The 26,338-nt window shown below is 35.1% G+C and overlaps 1 protein-coding gene across 3 annotated transcripts in view; it reads right to left on the bottom strand.

Annotated features, from left to right (window-relative positions):
* Nucleotides 1-14,058: 14,058 nt before the first annotated feature.
* LOC138693071 (uncharacterized) overlaps nt 14,059-26,338 on the bottom strand; it is a 512,392-nt gene continuing 500,112 nt past the window's right edge. For all 3 annotated transcript variants that reach the window (XM_069816649.1, XM_069816648.1, XM_069816650.1), the window contains exon 5: nt 14,059-15,716. The gene's annotated coding sequence lies outside the window, so the exon portion shown is untranslated. The remainder of the gene's footprint in view (nt 15,717-26,338) is intronic.

Here is a 26,338-nt window from a genome sequence, read left to right as displayed (position 1 = left end):
GAATGAAGAGTTCAAAAAGCCATATATAGCTACACTGTAAAATCTATGCCCAAGGTTGCGGGTTCGATTCCGGGCCAGGTCGATGGCATTTAAATGTGCTTAAATGCGACAGGCTCATGTCAGTAGATTTACTGGCATGTAAAAGAACTCCTGCGGGACAAAATTCCGGCACATCCGGCGACGCTGATATAACCTCTGCAGTTGCGAGCGTCGTTAAATGAAACATAACATTTAACATTTCTAACCACATATGCGCTACTGAGTACGCAGGAGGAACGAAAATTGAGCTTCCATGCTTTCTGGAGATGGCGTGATCTGAGTCGCGTTTCTGCCTCCTTTACTCGTGTTCAAAATCGGCACCTTTTCATTTATAGAAGTTTACTACCCGACATTGTGCAAAGAAGCGAATGTGGTATACAAATAAATTGCTGTTTTAAGATATGGAATTACAATAAGGAACCAGGCAGCGGCAGAAGATGTGATGCACAAACGTATGCAGAAGCGTGGCAGCTTTCAAGAGCTCTTCTGGCTCATTAACATGCAAAGTGTATATTCAGGAAGAAACTACCTCTTGCATTCTCGCCGTAAAAGAGCCAATTAAAAGGAAGAAAACAACACAAACGAAGCTATTTGATGTGGGACACATCTGCTCCGTAAATGAGGGTCTTAGGGTACACAGACTTCTCTTTGCACCTTTACAAACAGCTGTAACGTTAAGTTTTGATTTATTCAGCTTTCGTATAAAGTCGGCCGGTACTATTTACTGTTTATATTTCCTGTGTGCGTGCTTAGGAGGCTGTGCGCCACTAATCTTGTCTTATTATTTACTCTAAACGTCTCTTTTGCGTTGACAAGCAAATAATGCAAGTAAATTATGCACACAGACGTCTGTTGCAAAATTCGTTCCCTCCCTGTCCACGCCCACGTTGTTTCCTTGCTGTTCACCGAACAGAGTAAACTGCGTAATAAACATCTTCATCGTGGATATAAATAATGGAGGGGATAAAATACATTTTGTGGTACACAAACTGACGGGATTCCGTGGCATTGACTCCAACGCCTAAGGTAAGGTGATGAAATAATTAAGAAAGAGTAACAAGATGTTTATATTCCAATATAAGAGAGAGTTTGAAGACGAACAATTTGGCTTCAGGAAGGGAATAGGTATGAGAGATGCAATTTAACTGCTGTTGCTGTGAAGAATCGGCGAAAGATACTGGAGAAAAATAAAGAATTGTATTTAGTATATTTGCGGACCTGAAAAATACTTTTGATGGAGTTGATTGGAATAAGCTTATACGGATCCTGAAGAAAATTGGTGTGAATTGGAAACAGTAATTTTTATACGAAACGAGTCGAAGTCAGGATAGGAGAAGAAATGTCGGAAGGAAATCGAATAGGAAGAGAAGTACGGCAAGAGTGTCCATTATCACCTATCCAATTCAACATCTATTTGGAAGATTTAGTGAAGAACTGTTTTCAGAACATGGGAGGAGTGATAGTAGGACGAAGGAGAATGAATAAGATTTGCTGATGAAATGACATTAGCAGAAGAGGAGATGATGCTAAGGGATATGCTACTGGAGTTAAATGACAGCTGTTAGCAATATGGGATGAAAATAAGTGAAAAACAAGACGAAGACCATGGTTATCGGGAGAAAGATAGAAGACGATAAACGTAGAAATTCCAAATGAGGCTGTGGAACACGTCGACATCTTCAGATACTTCAGGTCGAATATAGACGTTGTAGTCTGAAAAGCAAGTTTTTTTAACCAATGGCGGATACTTGACTTACGTCATTCACCCATATGAAGCCAGTTATGTAGACTAATTTACCGACAGAGCCGTTGCCCAGGTTGTGCCATAGAAGGTTGGTCTACACTACACCCGCGATGAGATGATTATGGAGATTTGTTGGGATGCCACGGGAGAACCGGAGTTTCCCGGAAAAAACCTCTGTGTTATAGGCCGCGTCACCGTTTTTGGCATGTGAAATAAGTAATGAGAACCTTAAGTGCGAGTGTCTTACCTTTGTAGCAGTCTATGGGCGATAAAGGTGACAATTGTGAGTGGCAGATTGTTGATGTGACGTGTATTTAGGAGGAGGTACCGTTTTCAGCTGCAGTGACAACAGAAACTCACTGACTGGACACTGTACTCAAGGACACATCGCAGGAACGCTAGCGTAGGGAAAGTTAAGTGCGAGTATCTTACTTTTGCCTCAGTCTGGGCAGCAAGACTGACAACTGTGGTTGGCAGATTGCTGCCGTGACGTGTACAGGGGGTGGTACCATTCTCAGCTACACTATCACCAGATACTGGCAGACTATGCACTGTACTCAGGGACATGCGCCAGAAACGCGGTGTCTGCAATACCTGGACCACGGGCTTGCGTGAAAAGAAAGTGGAAGGCGAAAAAAAAAGAATAAAATTCCGGTGAAGAATAATGAGATAATTATGACGGTGAAAATAGAGAGTAGAGGATGGAGAAAATGACGAAGATGAAGGGGAAGGAGACGAGGAAGATGGAAATCATGAAGAATGAGATGATTATGACGAGGGAAATTAAGAGTAAAACAAAAAGAAAAAAGATGAAGGTGAAGGCGACAGACAGGAAGAATGAATAGAAATGTATTCGTAATTCTATTAGGGAGACTTAAATCTTTACACCCCTTGTATTAAAAATTATGGAAATGTTCTAACTTTTAATGAAATACACTATGATCGTCCCACACAGAGACGGAATTCCGATCCAATGAATTGCAAATAGCTTCGCATATCCTTACCCTGCAGTCAGGGCAGGAGGCTATATTGATCGACTATGTTATTGCAAGTCTTCTCCACATACACCACGCAGTAAGTTTAATGTTTCTTCCTCCCGCATTCCTCTGCTATTCGTCAATTATAAGGCTCATCAATCTTTATCAACACAGCACATGAAGTAGAAACAATTAACATCGGAATACACTAGTATAATACATTAACTTCATACCTGGAATTACAAAACCAGCTTTTCCGCGTTATGACGTAATAAGGTTATGACTTAAACTTTGTGACGCCATCTATTATAAATTAATATTTTTATTCTATTGTAAAGAATTATGGACTTTCAACCGTGTGTTGAAACAATATCCCCGACGTTTCGGGACTACACGTACTGGCATGTTCCAGTATCATAAGATTATGATTTGATAGCATGTTAAATATAGGATTTTTGTAAAAGATAGAAGAGAGCTAGTACTAAAAAAATATATATTTTAAAGTGAAATTTATTTAGGCAGAATACGAGTCGGACGCTGTGTAACAAAATTCCGTGATGGACGTTTTGAGAGGGTTCTACCTGTCGTAGCTTCGAAATTGTGTACATAGCTACTAGAGATGAACAAAACTAACTGCCTCTCTCGCTCGCTGTGTTCGTTGCATTTGTCTTTCGAGTCTCGTCTCGTCATTCTCGTGCGCTTCGAGTCTCGCTCATCATTCTCGAAATAGCATTTGGACGGCGTGGAAAGATTTCGTAACTTTGAATAACATACATCATTGAAATAAATAACATAAATGTTTAAATGAGACAAAAAGACAAAACAGAACAGTACCTTAGTTATCAAAATGTTCTGGTTCTATTATATGATATTACCTATGGTTATATAAATAGAAAAAAAAACAATTCTCAAATAAATTTGCATTTCTAAGAAAAAACAACATAACGTTAATATCTTTTTACTAGAGATTGCACATTTGATCTCAAATATATGAAAATAAAATTCCTTGACTTTTGGTAAGGGCCCAGTAATTAAATAAAGATTGGGGAACGGATTATTATACACTGAAAGGTAGAGATGATGTTTCAAGTAGGCTATTTGATTGTTTATACATATATAACAGTTGCCAAAGTAGATAAAAGTTCAGTCAGGTATAAACAACTGTGGCGATTCAAGGGTACTTGACATTCGGGACTTCGGGAGTGATCAATCTCGACGTCTCGATAGACTCACAACCTGTCTTTACGTCAACTACGCGACATATAGGCTACAACATTATCATGCGGGTTTTCGGCTTTGCGGGAGCTGTTAGTCTTGCTTTCTCGATCGTTGTTCATCTCTAGTAGCTACATTATCGCGTAAATAAAGTTGTTCATGTTTGCAGTTTTCTATTAATTTACATAAATTAATGGGAACAACGCCGACTTTGAGCAGTGCGTCTCCTGTGTAGTGTTGTGACGTCATACAATCGAAATTAGTTTAGTGAAATTACATTGTTGAGAAGCTTCTTGCTAGAAAATATGCCAAAATCCGGGGCTGAACGAACGTAAGCGTGGTGTGAAAGGAAGAAAGAAAATCAACTGTCAAAAATTGAGCCAAAAACGAAAAAGAGTAGAATGGAACGAGTGCGAGAATACAGAACAAGAAAAAATATATTTTACAACCTCTCCTCTACAGTTCAGTTACAAAGCGTCAACGATTCGGTGAATGTTCCTACAATCAACGAGTTCAATGTCTGATCCAACTAGCGTCAGCGATTTGGAATTAAATCTTAGTTTACCATTAAATAAAAATGCTCACCAGATATCTAAAATGCAATTTGTAAACAATCAATGTGGTTTTGTGTTTGCTTCATGTTTCATATCTTATCTTAGTTATTATAAACCAACTGTTTTATTTTTAAATTTATTTTGAAGAATATTAAATATAGAAGTGTTAAATGTAACCCTAATTTAACAACTCTCATTGTACCAACATTTCAAAACATTGCTACACATTTACAACTTAGGAAGTTTCACTTCTGGCTCGTAGGGGTTACTCATTCATATTTTCTTTTAAACTGACCCCTTTACAATAAACAAATTTGACTTGTTAGTAATAATTTAATAAATTAACAAAAACGGGTAAAGTAGGCTACATACAACTTTCCTCTATTATTATTTTATTTTTATGTGGCCAACTTGATGAGTCACTAAAGTGAATCTTTTGATCGTTTCTGGAAGTATGCGTTTATGTTCTTTTGACTATTTTCCATTAACTGGAAAAAAATGTGGCCAACACTAAAATTACAATTAAGAAATTTTAATAAAGAATTCACATTTTACGGTTTGCGTTTTTCTTAAAAATATTCATTCCACTCTTTCTCATTGCTTGTTTCCTCAATTCCCGGTTTGTAAACATATAATTTGATCATAAAATATGCATGAAGTTAAAATCAATCGAACAGTATTAAAACACATAAAAAGGCAATTAAAAATCATTCGCTATATATTTTTCGGGAAATGCTTCATCAGTAGCACTGAGGTCGGTTCAGCTGCTATTCGTGCTAATGCGTCCTGTTGGTACGTATTGTGTTTTTAATACTGTTTGATTGATTTTAATTTAACGTATATTTTACGATTCAATAAAAAACACTGTTGCATTTAATGACTAATAACACAGCTATGTCAACTATATAATTTGAATTGGAAAATTAACCATGGAAATGGCGGGGGGTTAATAAATTCAAATGACTATGTTACACATCTACTGTAGTCAAATTAAAGTCATAAAATGCAATAGGTTTAAGTATTTTTAACTCTGTAGTGTATTTTATTCGACATTCATGTAGGCTACATATATAGCCGACATACCCATATTTCCGTAACTATTGTCTGCACAATTTAATTTAAACTTTATTTGTAGAACATTGGTCATTTTATAAATTTTAATACCTGTTAAGAATTTGTATATAATAACTGAAGGATGTAACAAAGTTCACACAAGAGAATCAACACCTCTAGCAAACATCATATCAATATAGAGTGCAATATATTATTTGTAGGGCAAATAATGTTATTCACAATATAGCAGAATTATGTAAGAAAGTGGCAATAGCCTTGTTTCTATGGTACGACGCATGGTGTCAGAGTTTACAGAAAAATTTTTCACGTCGAACGTTACAATTTTTCTCTTCTAGTAGGTAGAGAATAGAGGTTTCACACCTGCACTTCATCACACTCGATATTCTTCTGGTTCTTTAATTTAATTCAAGTAGAGGACTAGTAAACCTTTTATTAGATTTGACCGTTCTTGTTTGTTGGAAAAAATACGTGTAAAAATGCATGGCTTACCGGTATTCTCAAAAACTGTCATATTTCTTTGTAATCTATTTTCTGCTAAACTTTTAGTGAATTTTTAACATTTATGGGGAGAACCATAAGTGGGGAGAACCTGTAAGTTCTTGCTTAGAAATGTCTTTACTCAGTTTAAAAGTAACAGCTTTTCTCACTTGTCTGATTGCAATCAACAGTTCTTTTTCGGTATATACTTCTAGCAATTATCACAATATTCTTTGTTTGAAAGTATACTTTATTTTAATCGGTTAACAATGCTGTATCAACTATTCGATTATTTAGAATCGATGAAATTGTTGATAGCGAGGTCATTTGGCGAAATGAGGCCAAGGATTTTCCAAGTTATTACCCAATATTCGTATTACAGTTGGGGAAAACTCGGAATAAGCCCATCTAGATAATCAGTCCAAGTGGGTAACGAACCTATACCCAAATGAATCTCCAGATCAGCAGACAAGTGTGTCTATCACCTTAGCTGCACCGGTGACCAACTATGTCTCATAAACTGTGAACTGTAAAAAGGAAACTGCAAGACTAAATTTCGTATACGACCGCCCATTTCATTTTTAACAACTTCTACCGAACAGAGGTCAAGTTAAAGAGGGAGGACACATTCAACAAAAGCTGGATGTCTGCTAACTCTGGATAATATCACATAAAATACCTGAAAGATCTCCCACTTCGTTAATCGTGTTACAGCTGGCATACATACAAGTGAATCCTTCAGAACTTCTATCATGCTTTTCGTTTTTTAATAGGAACTGTATGAAAGACACTTATCGGCTTTGCTACGTTTAGTAATACACAAACCGTTTTCTTGCTGAATTATTTTAATATTAACGGCAATACAAATGTAAGTCAATATTTACACATTGTTGAATGTCGCTAAAAAAATGCAAACACTCAAACAAGGAAGAAGAGCAAATTAAACAATAAATATTGAACCATAGTGTTTTACTTCATGAAATCTTTACAAATGCTTGTTTTTGTCGTGTAAGCTCCCGTGTCTTTACACAAAGGCCCTAGCGACACAATAAAGAGTCTAGACCTATATCCCGTGAGACTTAGGCTTCCCCGACGAGAATGGATTTTCCGGGAACGTGCGGAATTACACGAGGTGTTGTAGGAGTTTACTTGTCTCTTGTGTGGGATTTCATCAAAATGTAATTATTTAAATATCTTTTAAACTACTAACGTCATTAAAAGATTATGAGAACATGAAGATAACAGTCGAGCAATGAGGAAATAATGGCACCAAAGTACTAGAAGGAAACTCATATTATAGCTCTTTTAACCGCTACAAATTTTAGAGAAACTGCTGGGGATCCAAATCCCGATGAGGAGAAGTCTGGAGACCGATAAAAGGAGATCAGGAAATAAAAATACGATATTTTAATGAAACTGACACCGAGTTGACTGGTTTTAAGAGTAACTTGTTGTACCTGTTTTCGTTTATTTTGGCAAAGAAGAGTAAGCATTTTTATACAATTGAGAATGGTACCAGAAAGAGAATAAAGTGAACAAATCCCTTGAAATTATGTCTAAATTGTTTACAAAAATTATTTTGTTTATAATTTTGACATACAACTTGAAACATGATAGTTCATGCAGTTTTTAAGATAGAGCCACAGTTTTTTCACTGTTTTATAGCTAAAACTATTCTTTAGTGCCTGACATAGAGCTATTTTTTATTTTCATTTACATTAATTAAATATTACCATATATGTAACTTATACTAATATTTTATGTTGCATATATCATGTAAAAAATCAATAGATAATTATTAACTACATTAATGTTATTTTACTCATTGTCAGGCACTAGGGGACATTTCAATCTTCAAAATGACACCAATATCTTCTAATATTTTATGTTGCATATATCATGTAAAAAATCAATAGATAATTATTAACTACATTAATGTTATTTTACTCATTGTCAGGCACTGGGGGACATTTCAATCTTCAAAATGACACCAATATCTTCTTGGTATCAACATATTTTACTGAGATATGTTTAAAAGCATTAAATATTCTAAAATTACTATTTACAGGAAATGAACCACAAACTTTTAGAGCCTAGAAGACTGCATTATCATAGGTCACCCCTTGAGCAGCTTCATGTCGGTCCTATTTCAGCTTCTTTCTGCCTCTCAAATACCTCCTCCTTGTTTTAACTTCAGGTGTTTAATGTTTTTTTTGGCATTTTTGTCCTTATTTTCATTGATGCAACAAACCCTGCGATAGTGTTTGTCCCAGGGTTTATGCTCATCCCCCTCAGAATTTTAATTTCTCCTTTTGGACTCTTATTACAATGACGTACAACATCACTGACACAAAAACTTTATAGTTTTATGACTAACAGTAAAATATTATAAATTACTTCATTACGTAAAAACGTGTTTTCAATCTAATGATCATGCCCTGATAACTATGCATTTATTTTGGGACTAGAAAGAAGTTTAGTTTACAAGCAATGCTGGACGAGGGGATTGACTGCTACGAGGATCACTCCAAAAGTAATCCACAATATTTATTTAAAAATTACATTTTTATTCTACAGCTTTGCTACTTTCATAGAATGTAGATACATTCTTCAGGAACAATACGTCACTTTTCCACATAATCCCCGCACCTTTCAACTGTCTTACGCCACCTTGGAATGAAGGTCTGTGTACCTGTACGATAAAAGTCTGAACTAACACGCCTGAGCTACTCTCTGGCGCCACTCACGGGAACGACTTAAATTAAATTTGAATACAAGGGGGAAGGATGTATCTATGACCTCCATAAATTGCAAAGATTTAGAATAAAAAATAAATTAAAAAAAATGTTGTGCATTACTTTTTGAGTGATCTTCGTAGAAGTGACCGTGGCTGATGACGCAGAATTTTGGCAAATGGGACTTATCTGAAAAACCATAAGGCATAAATCGAAAATTCTTATATCAAATTAAAGGGGAGAAAATTCTCTATTAAAATAATTATATTTTGAAAATTTTAATTTTTCATCATTTTTTTGCGTCTTGTGGGTGTACATATACCTTAAGCATACTAATTTTTGTTTTCAGAGGACCTATAGATTCTGAGGAAAAAAATGTTGAAATATAGTAAAATTGTAGTAGCAAAAGGTGTACCTTCCTTCCCCTTAAGCACACGTCTCATTACTGTCAATAAAAATACTATTAAGAAATGCTGAAACGATACAATGAAACTGGACCAATGGCGGAATGAGAATAACAGACAATACGAATCAAAAGTATTCCGCAGCCGCTCTGTCCACTTTAAATTCCAAAGTATGTTGAAGATTGAATGTCTGTACTTTACAGTGAGAAAGAGTCGTAATAAATTTAACCCTTGAAAAGAAAGCAGTAGGTTGTTCCGAAACGTCGAATGTATTCTTCGTTGTCACGAAGTGATTACCTAAGTAACTACCTGCTGAGAAAGCAGCAATTAACAAACTAAATATAAAGATGATGATGTCGGTATAGGATCACGTAGTGAAGTCTCCAGAAGAGGCAGTTTTATGTGCAACAACGATCCATTACAACTTTCTGCTTGTCTACAGGAACAGTACTTACCTGATATCATCCACTGAATTACAAGTGAATGTTTCTTGTACATCGGAGACCTCCAGTGACCCTGTAAGAGCCGGACCTCTAAGAAACTAAAAAGAAATACAATCTTGATAAAAGATTACATTAAATCAGACTCATTCACATTTCGTGCCTGAATATTTCCATCAGTATTTTTGTCAGTTTTGCTTCAGTTTTTAATATTTCAAACATATGGTAGAGTAGAATATCTGAAATATTTTGATCATGATACAGTTCAACACTGAAGACTATAATATACATACAGTGTGATATAGAACTCACGTCACAAATTAAAAAAAAGGCTACTCTGAAATTGCATATATAGGGACAATGTATCAAACAACTCAGAGGAATACTTCAGTTTATGCGGGAGGAGGTAAGATAGTGCCGTTAACGAATTGCATCAATGTGCGCTATAAACACTCTCAAATTATAAATGGATTTCGCTGTAGATGTCTGGTAAACAACTGACGTATACTATACTGATGAAAATAACAAGGTATTCAAATAATTTTAACTTCAATTATACAGAGTGATTCACGAGGAAAGGTAAAAAATTTAAGATACGATATCTTAGGCCATTCTGAGTGAAAAAGTTCATATGAACATAGGTCCGTTTTCGAACGATGGCGGAGTTAGATGCATTTTTTTGGTAAAACGTCTCGCCCCAATGTGAATCAGACGTTACCATATGCTGCTGACGTGAGACAAGGTCAAGGTCGCAATGAATGACGTAACATTGGAATCTGCATTGTGAACGATGTAGATAAGAGGAAGAAACCGGGTGATGGGGCATTACAAATGTCCAATCGCCTGCCCTTGTCTGATGTAATGACACAGAACCCGCAGATAACACAAATAGCCTACACTATCATCAATTCACAGCAGTCCAGTCAGCTACCTACAGTACAGTAGTTATACAGGTACAGTTATCGAAAGTGTTAAGTTGTGTCTTTCAAGATGCCTTATAAATTTTCGACTACAGAATACGCCTATATTGTGTATGTTTACGGTTTGTATGATGGAAATTCCTTGCTTGCTGTCGCTGAATATGAACGACGCTTTCCGAACAGAAGGGTACCATATCGAAGAGAACTTACTGTCTATGGGGTTGGGTGAAAGACTTGGTATAGCAAAGGAAGGGGGAAACGAGAGAGGCGCTAATCGACCGTATTTTGGATGCGGAATAGAGAACAGTTAGCCTACGTGCAACTCTCCCGTGCGATGAGCGCGATTTACGCCCGAGAGCAAGAGTGCATTGAAGCAGGAGGAGGTACCTTCGAAAATGTGCGAAAACATCTAGAATATTAGGTATGTATGCATACGTGAATATAAACTTTAAATTTGTCCGTTATCTGTCTCTAAATGCGAGTTAGTAAAATGGAATCTTAGAAGTTTTTGCGAAATAAAAGAGCCATATCTCCGTAACCGTTCGAAAACGGACCTATATTCATATGAACTTTTTGACTCAGAATGACTTCAGAATTCACATCCTAAATTTTTTACCTTTCCTCGTGAATCACCCTGTATATAAAGCGTAAAAAAATTCCTTTGTTATAAGGAAAATATTATAATGGTTAGCTTTAAGGAAAAGGAGTTTTGTGACACTGTGTACATATTTATGACGTAGACAGAAGCAATGTACGCTTCAGCATTAACCACTTAAAACATAAAATGAGTTGACGTTATAAATTAATAAGTTATATTTACTGAAATACTGTACAATGTGTCTACATAGCATTTTTACATATACAATTAATCGATTTTCAAATTCTTATTGCAGAATAACACAGTATCATTGAGGACGCCTCGACAAATACACAACTGCAAAACAGAAAAAAAAAAAAAATATGAACATACTGAAGCTCATTCTAAATTTCCTCATTGCTATAATCTGCGACTTTCTTACTCTCAATGTATAGCCTATTTAGCTCAGGTGGCTGGTCAGATATGAAACCATTATGTCAGAAAATATGTTAAAAAGATGGTCGGAAAAAGTTGGGCACATTTTTATTGATCAGCGACGATTATAGAAATGATGGCGGAGGAAATGGGATTACTCCGATAAAATTGCGTTTATTACTCTCTTTGTACACCATCAATTCCAGTTGGACTCGCCTGGATATGAATCCTGGTGTCCGATATGGAAAGTAAACGCTACTGCCATTCGCCTAACGAGAGTTTATCATGTTAAAACTAATACCCACTTATGTTAAGAGATATTTGGCACATTGCAAACATATTTTAGATAAAATTGACCAGTAAATCATACATGATTCATATTCGTCTGATTTATAAAGGCCAGACGAAGCCCAAAACGTATCACACTATAATGTAAAGCACTTGATCTTGTGTTCAATTCAGTATCTCACAATATATGTTGGAACTGTAAATGTCGCCTTCATGAATGTGGTTAATAGGCCTATTCTTGTTCAGTAAGTAATGTTATGCTTCAGTAAGTTCAACGATACCTGCATTTTATAGAACGGTGGTTCACTTTTATATGAAAGATTTGTTGTGATGCGAGAAAGAGTTTTATTGCCGCTCTGAATTTCAGTGGCACATGTCAAACGAAATTTGAAAGCATGAAAGATGCATTTCAATAATGTCGTTACAAGAATGTATTTAGTTTCACCAATCATCAAGACAGTTTCTGAGAAAAATGAAGTTCAAGACTATTCAAATTCTGTAGGTGACGACAATTGAATTTTTGAGTAATTTAATTTTAACAAAATCTAGGCACATGATATTTTGTTCCAAAATATTTTACTCCATTTATCGCAGTATATTATATTTGTATATACTGTACCACAATATTTCTTATCTCAACAAGATGCTTAAAATTTCTTGACAACTTCTAGTGGGGCCAGTCAGTTTTGATCGCAGACATTAGCTGAACTTATGCTTATGAAATAAATGTCGACTATAAACAGTAAACACTCGATTTTACTTTTGTTTCTTCTCTTTCCACAGCAATCCTTCCACTATTCCAAATTAATATCCAGTTTTCGTCAACATTTCTAACAAAGAAACCTTTCAAATTCATCAGACTGAATACTTCTTTGGAAAGTCACACACGGCAAGATACTATAAAGAAAAGCTTAAACAGAACAAAACATTCAAAATATGAACTTTAAGATACACAAAATAGCGTAAAACCTGCATTTGACTAGCCATTTTCTTCGCCAGAGTATTGAAGTATACGTGCCTGACACGACTGCCCGTGACGCTTTACTTCTCACCAGTTAGAACGTTAGATAAAACAAAAAATATTTCTATCTTCATCATACTATGAGTAGATTACTATCATATGACAACTTCAAAGTAAACACTGATCCAGTCAAAAGTTAAAAGTTAGTAATCTGTCTCTACTGTAGTGTAAGGTGTGGCGCACCTTGCTTGTCTTCGCTAAAGGCAAGTACAAAGGTTATAAAGTTATCGATGTACTTGGAGAACGAAATATATTTTAAGCTATATTTGAAACTTAGTTTATACCAGGGTTTAAGCTAGAAAATAAATAATTGTCGCAAAAATGCACAAATGAAAAATTATATTTCTGCAAATTGCGAAATGCTTGTGCAATATTATAAATAATTGTGCAGAAAGATAAAATTAATAAATATGCAGAAACAAAAAGTTATTTAATTTCTTTCTTGTAGTTGTATTACTTTCAATCCATCTTATCACACTCTAAATATAGCCTACTTACAGTATGTAAGTAAATCATTAGACGTAGGTATGTTTAGAATCAATTATGCTGAATTTACATCATGTTAAAATACGTTATTCTTTGCTAGTAGCTCTTCAAGACTTATTGTTAGCAGAGTGCTAACTCTTTTTACTGAAAGGCGGTTTCCAATTCCAATTTTTACAAGATTCATACAACTGAATCCTCGCTCACAAATTACAGTAGCTTATGCGATGGAATTATATAAATCAATTAGAAGAAATTGTTCACTAACTTACATGAATTGCACAAACTCTTTGAAATCAAATTCTGACCATCCATTGCTCAGTACCTTTTTAACATTGCCCATGCCATTAGCATTTCATTTAAATCCAGATTAGTTCAAACACATCTTTGATTTCATTTTCTCCATTTCTCTTCGTTTCTGAAATCCAATGTGGTTGTCGCATTTTTGCACATTTACATTCAAAGTTTGTTGCATTTTTAGAAGTCGGGTAGCAAAATGCGACTGTGGCTTAAACCCTGGTTTATACTATGAGCTACGTTTATTTATAAGTCACTTGTATTTGAAGTATTTACCACGGGCAGCTTTGTTGGAAACGCACGTGAACATTGATGTAAATAGCATTTTCCTTTCACTGGGATAAATATATATATATATATATATATATATATATATATATATATATATATATAAAGGGTTCAGAGCCATAGTGGCCAAGCACCATTTATTAAAAACGGAGAAAACAAGGGTTAAAGTTAAGTGAATACCATAGTTTAATGGATATTGACATATCATTTAGTTTTAATGTGTATACTTTATATTACTTTATGCTCGACCATGCCGAAATGTAGTAATTATACACCTGGTAGCAGTCCTTTAATGCATGTCATTAAAGTACACCTACTCATTAAAGTACAGGTGTTCAGCCAATGACAACTCAGCTTACAGGTGTTCAGCCAATGACAAGTCAGCTTTGTACCGTTATAAAACCGCAAGTATCGATTATTCTCGGATATGCAATCGAAAGAGAATTAGCGAAAAGTCACGGAGGCTGGAAATCCAATACTGTCGCAGAAGGTTATGTTCTGTTACTATAATAATTAGCGTTAATTGTAAATAATAGTCAAATAAATTCAATTTGTCATCTCGTTTTTAAATGTCTAATTTTATTTCAATGTTATCTCTATAGGTTCTTGCGGCCTAGCAAGGTCACTGTGGACATCTGTTCCTCGGAAAAAAATCAATACTTTCGCGTCTGCGCACATCTCACAACATACGGGACATTGCTCCAGGTCAGATACAATAAAATTAATAATATCAAGTTAGAAATATGGTCGAGCATAAAAAGTCGTATGAAACTCGCCTATAATGGTAATTAAGAAGCTCGTATGAAAATTATGAAACTCGCTTGCGCTCGTTTCATAAATATCCATACTCACTTCTTAATTGCCTTCATTATAGGCTCGTTGCATAATGTACTACTCTATGTGTTTCCATTGAATTATGGTAATAACTTCATTTTAAGCCTTGTTTTCTACGGTTTTAGTAAATGGCGCTTGGCCCACTATAGTTCTGAACCCTTCATATACGAGATACAAGACTTCAATACTTTTGTGCAACAGAACAAAGCAAACGCCATTTGAAACTAACTAGTATTGCGTAATTAATACAATTTTACAAGAAGCTTTTACAGAGCTCAATTTTCCTTACACGAAATAATTTTAAGTTCAATTACTTGTAAAGTATTGCTTCATACTTGTATATAATAAACTTCGTGCGTGTTCTATCTGTAAGATTTGGCAGTGATGACTGCTTCCGCCAGAGATCAATTCTGGCTGGCCCCACTTCAAAAAACTTATCAGTCAATAATCAGCGTAACTGGAATTCAACGCCGCATTTCTCGATCCGCATTCTTCCTCTGGAAACCTTTCGCATTTGGAACCACAGGTCTATAATAAATTCTAGGCGCTCTCTGACTCAATCCGGAGTTCGCAGTAATGTCCGTGGATAATTTCTACACGAGCGAGTCTTTCTGTAATTAGTAATCGCATTTGTTTTCATATCCGTTGCGTCATCACTTAACGATTTGCACCGCATCTTGAGGTTCATACATCACCACTCAAAAGTCTTCCTCTTCCAGCATCTTGTTACAGTGTCCAATACATCACTCCGCCTCTCACGATCGACGCAGATTCCCTCACAGGCACGTACCACTACAGTACGTGCGGTTTATATTTCGCAATCTCTTCAAGATACACCAATTACATTTGTCTCTTCCCACCGGCCACTGCGCCTCTAACTGCAGCTGTAATTCTCCGAGAAAATGCCTCCAGGTCTGAAACAGTATTCTACTTATGCAATTGTTCAGGTTGTAAAGGAATGTGGAGCACTCTATAGCTATGCAGTTAGCAGGGTCTGAATTCTTAGAATATGAGACTCTGGCTTCTGTGGAATTTGATAAACACAGCATGCATGGGAGTGTGGTGTTATATAATGAACACCATTTCTTACAAAATCACTTGGCCAGACAGATTAGGATAGTCATAATGTTCATAACCTCACACACCCTTGTATTTTAATAGGAGATTTATTAGCTTCCTTATTGTACAGAAGGAAAAAAACCACGTAATAAAAAGCTTAATGATATGTTCAACATTCATCTCAGAGCAACCCCGGCTATTATCATGGCATGGAGATCTGTCCGTGTTACTTGATACAGACTAAAGATGGGAACGATTTATGGTTTTTTTACGAAATACCGATATTTTCGATTCGATATATCGATATCGAAACTTTGGTTCAATATATCGTATAATATATAGATTTTCTCATAAATTTATCGTTTTTTGTGGAATTATTATTATTTTCAAAAACAAAATCTACACTAGAGAACTCCGATAATTCCCTAAAAGATAGCGCTAATGAAGTTGGACAGTTGCATAATTTTGCAACTTTGAAATATCCAATCCAATCAATACTTTGCTCTGATTGACTGGAATTCGAATTCACACTGTTTAATATCCAGTACCAAATTCAAACGTGTGCGAACGTGAGACTGAGGCGGGCGGGAGGTTTACCTACTATTGTTCAGTATTAATGATATCCCAGACAGGAGCAACTGCCACTCTGAAAAGGAATCGTCTAACCTCAAAACGGTTATCAAACGAAGGTATATATTATACTTAAAATGAAAATAAGAAGTATTATATTTAGTAAGAATTTAATATCAGTAAGAAATCGAAATGAAATTAATGTTGTAGGTTAACTTGATAAAAAAATAGAGTAAACTGAGAATGAAATAAATTAAAATGAAGTACCGGTATCACAAATTAACAAGACACTTATTAAAACATACATATGTTAAACATAGCACATTAATACGAATTTAAATTACATATTCCAAATATCTTCTACTTCTAATTTGGATTTATACATTATAATTTTTATATAGATACCGGGACTTCAAATTCATGTCATTATAAATGTTAGTCCATAATTAAGACTATTATTATTTTTTTTTTGCTAGTAATTGTGACAGCTTTTACCATTTCAAATAAAATTACTTATTCTACTGTAAGTTTTTTTGTGGAAGGCATTTAATAATGTATATTTAAAAATTTGTTTCAATTGAATTTAGTTTTCTATATAGCAATGACTTCACACAGTCCTTACTGTCCCAGCTTCAGTTCTAGCAAGTATGAAACCTCCAACCAGACCGGAAAAAGTAAACAAGACCTCCGTCCAACATTCCGCTATCAGTCAACCTGTATCTCCTCCATCGGAACCTGACCTTCGAAGTCTAGTTATAGCCAACGTTTAGTAGCCACTGTACGTATCGGCTCTATCAGCAAGGAATGCAAGAAAAGGCTATTTGTAAGTTGGGAGCTTAACCCTGAACTGTTCGTTAGGTTCCACTTTGCTTGTCTTCTCTAATAATGGCGCCAGTATGTAACTCCAAAACTCTGAGTATTTCTATATCTATGACAATGCAGAAACTCAAATATTTCTCACCACGATAAAAATCGTGAGTCTTAAATCACAATATAAAATTATTACATAAGAATCTCGCACCAGATATTAGAGTACATTAAGATTACAATGAAATAAATTTAAAGCAACATTTATGTTGGTTATTTAACTACGCGAAACACATCACGGATATAACTGGATTCTGGTAGACCCCTAATATATTTTTCATTTATACATCTATTTAAAATTGAAGTTGGTGAAATATTTCCGGTAACAAAATGCATAAAACTGGATTTTTTGTAAAACATCCATTTTCGGTTTAATCGGAAATCACTCCAACCCTCTTCATTCAAATGGAATATTCTGTATATTTTTATGTGACGTAAGTATCGTTCGCGAGTTCTGGGTTCAATTATCTATTAAGTAACATTTTGGTTGTCAGTTTCTTTTTTAATAATATTAAAATAAAAGTAAAAAAGGTATTTTGTGTACTTCGGTACATCATAAAAACATGATATGCGTAAGTAATCACTTAGTGATTCAAGACGGAGCTCATCCCGTCGGATCCCGGCCACTTAGTCACTCGTAATGAGTGCACCTCTGTACATAGTGCGTTGTCACATAATCTGTGACACAGCACATGAGGGTAGCCACCAAAGGGAAAACTGAGAGGTAGAACTTAAACTGGGGGATTCGATCCGGCATCGGAACTGGAATCCGGTGTGGCTTAATGGATAAAGTGTCAGCACATAGAGCTGAAAACCCGGGTTCGAGCCCCTGTGTCGGAGAGAATTTTTCTCTGTTCTATCCATCCTTCATCAAAAAATTACGAGGACGAGTGTTTAGCACTTTAAAAATTGAGTCTTCTCGACAAATAAGAAACCTTAAAATCTCATCAGGACAAAATCCCTACCATATAAAAGTCGTAGAGAGGCTGGTATTGTAAAGCTTACATATATAAAAATAGCTGATAATGTGAACTGTAAGACACAAAATAGCTTTCAAATATAGGTATCTTAAAACCTGTATTTTGTTAGAACGTGGGAACAGACTTGCCTTACACAACTCCCCGTGATCCTTCACGTCTCAAACTACAGTCTCTGCATTTTACTTGTCTACGCTCGCATAATTATGTGCAGCTGTGCTGTACACTGCCGCGTCCGCTCTACATCCGCGAACGTGGAAAGTTAAAATGTATGCACTATATACTTGTTGCCATGAACGAGAGTCAGTGAGCTGTGTTTTAATTTGTTTTGTTTATTACAAGTAGGACTACATTGGCGTTCATTATAAACCACAACAGGCCTACATTTTTATATCTTTTTTTTTTTTTTTTAGAACTCTAGGAAATATGGCGGGATCAAAATTAATTAATTTAAAAAATATATCATGAATGTAATTGAATTCAAAGTTCATTTAAATTATTATCTTTCTTTGCTTTTGATATATTTCCTAACTATTAAACACACTGTAATAATTTCGTAACGTTTGACATATCAAACTTATTCAAATAAAAGATGAGATATTAATTGAAAGTAACAAACCAACAACAATAATAAAAAAGAAATAAAACGTTACTTTCAACCTAATATTTAACAAATTATCACACCATCAATAAATTAAATAAAATTCACTGACATATAAGTTGAAAGATACAGTATTTTTAAATTTAAATAATAACGTGACATATTAAATAGGGCTTACAAAACCTAGACAAAGATAGTGGTTTTACGAAGCGAATAGCTAATTCTAGCCGAAAGCAGAAGCAGGCTGATTTTTGTGCGACGTTACCAAAGCTCAAGAACGCAAAGCTGAAATTTTCAGTGAGTTAAACTGTAAACGGTTACAAACTGAAGATGACGTCGCCAAGTCCATCTGTCTTTAGTTTTCATGCATCACGTCGTCATCGACCGTCGTTCGTGGCAACTATTTTAGACTTGTACACTAAACCAAACATAAAAACCCTACATTTAGATTATACAACGTTTAACACTGTATCACTAAGGGATATACAGGGACATCATTTTATTTTTACTAACATTTTTAATATTAACCTGGCTATACCTTTAGAAAACAGGAAACACAGTTTGCTACCCCCTTCCACGACTTGAGTTCGATGATACTGGCGTAAAACACAAAGAAATCACTTTACTAGGTATAGGAGGGAAGAAAAGTAGTTCATCCATTTACGTAAACTAGGAAATATCGCGATTTTAAGTTCGATAATTTTCATTAGGTTTTTGTTTAATCAAAATACAGTACTCCATCAAGAATAAGTGTTTTTACTCACGAACTGAGTTATCCATGCGAACGTATTCATTATGCAGTGCATATTATACTGTCTACAGCACATTAGCGTACAATATAGAGAATGAAGTTTAAATTGAAAAATAATCATAATATGAATATTTAAACACATTTTTGAAAATGGTGGCCGTTCATTTCGATACAGGCTTCAGTTCTTTTGTGCATATTATCGCACTATAGACTATTGCATCTAATACCAATTGCCAGTTTCGTCATTCGTACTAGTAACTTATGTTGAAATAATTCTGTACCTACTCTATAAAAGAGTACCTTACGTACTGTAAATTCTTCAATCTTCACTTCTGCCCGACCCGCACAGAAAAATTACTCAGACATGCTATCTACTGTCCGTCCAAGTGGTTATGTCGCAGGATCGTAGAAAGGGGGAAAATCACGTGACAATTACTTAACGAGGTCCTTTTATTTAAGTTATTTTAAACAGTTGTATAATATTACGTAAACGTCCAATTCCTAACAGAAATTAATGTTTTCAGAAAAGATCTAAGACAGCCCAGCTCTTACAGAGTGACGAGCAGAAGCAGGTGGGGGAAATCGGGATGCGACGTAGGCAAACGGACAGTACCTGTGCGAAAATATGATTCAATATTGAAAGCTCTTTCGTCACTGGAAAACGCGAACATATTTCTGGAACGTACTATTCTCACTAACTCAGTGCTGTTTACTATATGCGGCCTTGATTCTGTGTGGAGAAGAGTTTGAACTTCATTAGTAGAAGGGGTAGGAGTTAAGTACACTCAAAAACTCAGGTACAATAAAAATTGAAGTAAAAATAAAATGATGTCCCTGTATAATATATTTAACTTTCACGTGTTAATAAACTAAACTAGGGTGTTTTCAAACTTAGTTCATTAACACGTGAAAGGTATATAAAATATATTATATTTTTTCTCTCTTAATAAAAATTCTATCTTCTACAGATGGGGAGGATTTCCCATAAGTGTTCAATGTGAGAACAACATGCGATTCACAGCAGACGTTGATGTATTAAATTATGGCTCTAGAGCAGGGGCAAGGTGTGTCTAGGTAATGTTAAGTAAGAAAGCGTCTCAAGCACCAGTAGAACGCTAAATTGCTGTTCAATTTATCTTAGAGTTTGTAACGGTAGTTACATTTTTATAGGTCACTTATTCACAATATTTACGAGTGTGTAAACTTGCAAGGAGGTGTTCGATCTTATGTTGTAGAAGATCCCCTTCATAAGGCACAAAATCCCAATAGAGGATTCTCTGCTAAGCATAGTCGGGGAATTGTGCAATTGGTAAACTTTACAATTATAAGTGATATTCTATCCATGAGCATTAATAAATGATCAGAAAATGGACAGATAAGATCGATATGAAAACTGGTTACTTGTTTATAAGTTGAAGCCGGACCGGATAATTAGGCCCTGTGTGTGTTTGTTGATGACTTAACATTGCTTTCAACTGGACAGGTTATTCAGCGTGGGTATAGTAATAAAATATAATTTGAGGTAGGCAAATAAAAAACCGGTCATTGTGTACTCAGTGGTCCAGGCGGGGCTTAATGCAACATTCAAATCCCGTTTGTTTTATTGATATTTATCTGTTGTCAAGGCGATGTCGTATGTTGTCTAAAGTACATAGTTCCGACTTCATTTCGAAGTGTTCCACCATGTGTTCGTCTCCTCCGAGAACAAGGAAACAAAGATTTCAGCATGGCAACGCCCAAGAAGAAGAAAAAAAAAACAACAACTTTAAAGGAGCAGTTACCACGCATTTGAAGACACTTTTCTAGAAATTGTTCCTATAAGACTATAAAATTAAGAGAAGCTTATTAAAAAGTTACAGCAGATTTGAGAAAATTCCGACGACTACGTGGTAACGTCTATATTGAAATTAGGATAAGTGAATAAATACATTATTAAATAAATAATTAATTAGTGAAATAAACAAAAAATAATTAATTATTTAAAAATTAATTATTTAATTAAATAAATAATAAAATAATTAATTAAATAAATAAGTGGTTAATTCAACAAATAATTAAATGATTAATTAGTGAATTAAATAAACAAAAAATAGTTAATTACTTAAACAATTAATTAGGAAATTAAATACATAATAACATAATTAAATAAATAATTAATTGGTTAATTCAACAAATAATTCAACAATTAAATAAACAGTTACTTAAATAACAATTAATTAGTTAATTAAATAAATAAATAATAAAATAAGCCAATAAATAATTAAATAGTTATTTAAATGTATATAAATAATGAAATAGTTAATTAAATAATTAATTAGTTAATCAAATAAACAAATAATTAATTAGATAATTGAATAATTAATTAAATAAGTAAATAAATATATAATTAAATACATGATTAATTAATTAAAGAAAGAAATAATTAAAAATTAAATAATTAAATAAGTGGATAAATACAGTTTGCTGTTAAGATGTACACAGTATTTCTAATGAACGGTATGAAATAAGCTATGAATAACAGTTAACTCCCCAATAGTAAAGAAACGTTCTGAGCCACATAAAATTAACAATTAATTTAACTGTTAATAAATACTGGATATAAGCACATGATAATACCCACCAATATTGTTTTTGTTATTTATCCATCTTATGTGAGTAATGACAAGCTTGTACCGAGACATCACTTTATTTTTACTTGCACCTGCGTTTCTGAATGTACTTGACTCCCACCCCTTTCACTAATGTCCTTGCTCCCGTCAGCCACACAAACTTACGGCCGCTGTTGCATTCGAAGTCTGCTAACAGTGAAGTAAACACTACAGAGTGTAGTGTGTTTCAGAAATATGGTTGCTTCTTCTATAGAAGAAAGAGCCTATATTATTGAAGCTTATTTCCAGGGACAGGATTTATGGAGATTAATTTTATCATTTGTGTTTCTTAATATTGATGTCGACGGAGAATGTTGGAGATTGATTTGTAGTCTTGACGGGTAGGCCTAGTAATGGGAATTTTAGAAAATACAATTATTTTGACATTGGAGTATTAACTCAGTATGAATATTACTTTCCAATTAATAATTAACATTAAAGGTTCGTTGGATTCTGGTAAAGGTGAGGTATGGCCATTGCCCAATAGACAATATTTGTTGGATTGAGACTGTATTTAACACACATTCATTAAAAACGAAAGAAACTTGCAGCTCTCAAATTAATACTTTCAAATTATTAGTGAAATGTTGAATTCTTCGACTTTTGAGTTCACTAATGTAATCAGAACACCTGGAATACCATGTAATATAGCCTACTTGAATGTATAACAAATTCAAATGAAAAAAAGTCCGAAAAAAGAACTCAGAATATGAAATTCTCTATAAAACGACACAATAATAATAATAATAATAATAATAATAATAATAATAATAATAATAATAATAATTCGCGAATGTGTTCATATTTCGCTATTAGAACTCTATTTCGCGATTTGTCTTGATTATTTTATCCGCATATTATTAACCAGAATTACTTAACTCGTAAAAATTAGTAAAAATCTATTGTATATTTATTTCAATGTCGTGATTTTCGCAATCTCCATAAACACTTGGCCCTGATTATTTCGCACAGGTACGGTGTGTAGCATGACTGATTAATGTACTTCGGTACATTAAAATAATATATATGACTGATTAACTTTATCTGTGTGGACTGAGCAGAAGTGAAGATTAGAGTTGCCGAAAGTATGGTAATATGCTGAGTAAAGTAGCCATTATATAATGATTACAAGCGCCTGAAGAGTTGAGTTTTTGTGGGGGGGAAAAAAAAAAAGAAGCTATTACTACTCTACTGTATTTTAATAAAATACCGTAAAATTAATAAACAAACTGAAAATCGTAATATCGTATTTCCCTGTAGCATAAATGGATACACTACTTTTCTCTCCTCCTATAGCTAGTAAAATGATTTGTTTACATATTGCATTAGTAACACCAAACTCCTGTAATGGAAGGGGGTAACAGTGTTTCCGAGTATAGCCAGGTTAATGTTAAAAATGTTGGTAAAATAAAGTGATGTCCCTATATTAACTTTCTACAGTTATACATATATTGTTCATGAATCTGTTACGTCGTTTCCATGTCAAAGCACAACTGAGTAACATTATTTTTCAAAACGTAGCGCATGCTCCCCTCTTCCAAGTGCAGAATGTTACATAACGCAGAACAGCATGCATTTTATTCTTCACCTGACATAATTAAGAACATTAAATCCAGACGTTTGAGATAGGCAGGGCATGTAATCGAGAAATCGAGAGTGTGTTAGTTTGAAGGCCGGAGGGAATAAGACCTTTGGGGAGGCCGAGACATAGATGGGAGGATAATATTAAAATGTATTTGAGGAAGGTGAGATATGATGATAGTGACTGGATTAAACTTGCTCAGGATAGGGACCGATGGCGGGCTTATGTGAGGGCGGCAATGAACCTCCGGGTTCCTTAAAAGCCGTAAGTAAGTAAGTAGGCCTAAGCATTTTAAAAATGCTGTATTTATTTGACTCCATTTTTCTATGTTCCCTTCACATAAACTACCTGTGTTCTTAGGTAAGATTTGAATTATTGTGTCTATTGCTGTCGGTTCCACCTTCTCCCCCCCCCCCCCGGTATAGCACAAATTCTCCCCTCGAGTGAATAGGTCTTGAATTCAACACCGTTTACACCAGTATTTAAAAAAAATGATATTACTGTACATAAGTACTTGCTCCAGTGCATTATTTTACAATGCAGACTTAATTATATATCTCTATATAAAGCCATACGAATACGTCACTGTCTGGAATCAGTTACAGCGCCAGCCGAGATGTTCTGATAGAGGTTGCCCTCATCCCACGCAACCAGCCCGACGTGTGCCAGTCTGGGTAACAGTTTTCCACATTGACCTACACCTTAAAAATATCGTCAAGGCCGACAGGTTGGAAGACCTGAAAGGACGGACATAAATTATAGCTATGGATTCACTTCTTACGGCTTGATTTTCCTCGCTCCATTACTAAAACCAGCCTAGGAACAACCGTTCATTCCAAACGAAACTAATTTCTAGATATACCTGCAGATTTCACATTTCTCTCCGTGATTGCTAATGACAATTACAGCACAGTTTCGATATCTGTGTTCCAACATCACGCCGTGAGACTCGTGTGTGTTGTTCGAGAAAACAAGAGTCGAGGTCACAGGTTAACTGGCCAGAAATTAATTACGTTGCTACCTGGCATTTTGAGATGAATACCGATTACGTTTGCTTTCATTTTGCACAGTCGTCGCCATCATGCTACTTTTATAGAAGTAGTCCTTGAAGACAATTGAAGATTTATCTTTCGAAGAGATGGAAAAATTCAAATATCTTGGAGGCAACAGTAACAAATATAAATGACACTCGGAGGAAATTAAACGCAGAATATATATGGGAAATTCCAGTTATTATTCGGTTGAGAAGCTTTTGTCATCTAGTCTGCTGTCAAAAAATCAGAAAGTTAGAATTTATAAAACAGTTATATTACCTGTTGTTCTGTATGATTGTGAAACTTGGACTCTCACTTTGAGAAAGGGACAGAGATTAAGGATGTTTGAGAATAAAGTTCTTAGGGAAATATTTGGGGCTAAAAGGGATGAAGCTACAGGAGAATGTAGAAAGTTACACAACACAGAACTGCACGCATTGTATTCTTCAGCTGACATAATTAGGAACATTAAATCAAGACGTTTGAGATGGGCAGGGCATGTAGCGCGTATGGGCGAATCCAGAATTGCATATAGAGTGTTAGTTGGGAGGCCGGAGGGAAAAAGACCTTTGGGAAGGCCGAGACGTAGATGGGAGGATAATATTAAAATGGATTTGAAGAAGGTGGATATGATGATAGAGAGTGGATTAATCTTGCACAGCATGGGGACCGACGGCGGGCTTATGTGAGGGCGGCAATGAACCTCCGGGTTCCTTAAAAGTCATTTGGAAGTAAGTAAGTAAGTCTTTGAAGAACTTTATCATTCGCTTGTAATAATCTATTACATTGTCTGAAAAATAAATTGCGACTGTTAACAGTTTCTTGCGAAATAGTCCCCTCCCAATTTCCGGAATTGCTTACAGGTGCCACATCAGGTTCATATTGCCAAAGGCCTCAATGGTCAACTAATGTGTTTGGTACATTATATCTGGCTAGTCCAAACAACTGTTATTCCTTTGCAGACAAAGTATTCACCAGAATAGCGACAGTTCAGATCTTTGTCATTACGACCCTGATAATGGCATCTGGGAGGGACACAAATAATAGTTGTTATGGCTAATCGCTAGACAGACGTAATGAATTAACAGAAGAAGCAACCCTTCAGACTTTGGACAATACGGAGATATAATTGACTAACAGGACAGACGAACCTTCAATGTTTTGGACAATGCGACCTTGATGATGGCATCTGCGAGAAGCACAAACAATAGTTGTTATGGCTAGACAGACATAATGGACTAACAGAACAGGCAACCCTTCAGACTTTGGACAATACGGAGACATAACTAACAGAACAGACGAACCTTCAAGGCTTTGGACAATGCGACCTTGATAATGGTATCCGCAAGAAGCACAAACAATAGTTGTTATGGCTAGACCAGACATAATGGACTAACAGAATAGGCGACCCTTCAGACTTTGGACACTACGACCCTGATATCTGTGA

The sequence above is a fragment of the Periplaneta americana genome, chromosome 17 (assembly GCF_040183065.1).
Source record: "Periplaneta americana isolate PAMFEO1 chromosome 17, P.americana_PAMFEO1_priV1, whole genome shotgun sequence".
NCBI lineage: Eukaryota > Metazoa > Arthropoda > Insecta > Blattodea > Blattidae > Periplaneta > Periplaneta americana.
This window is presented reverse-complemented; position numbering and strand designations above follow the sequence as displayed.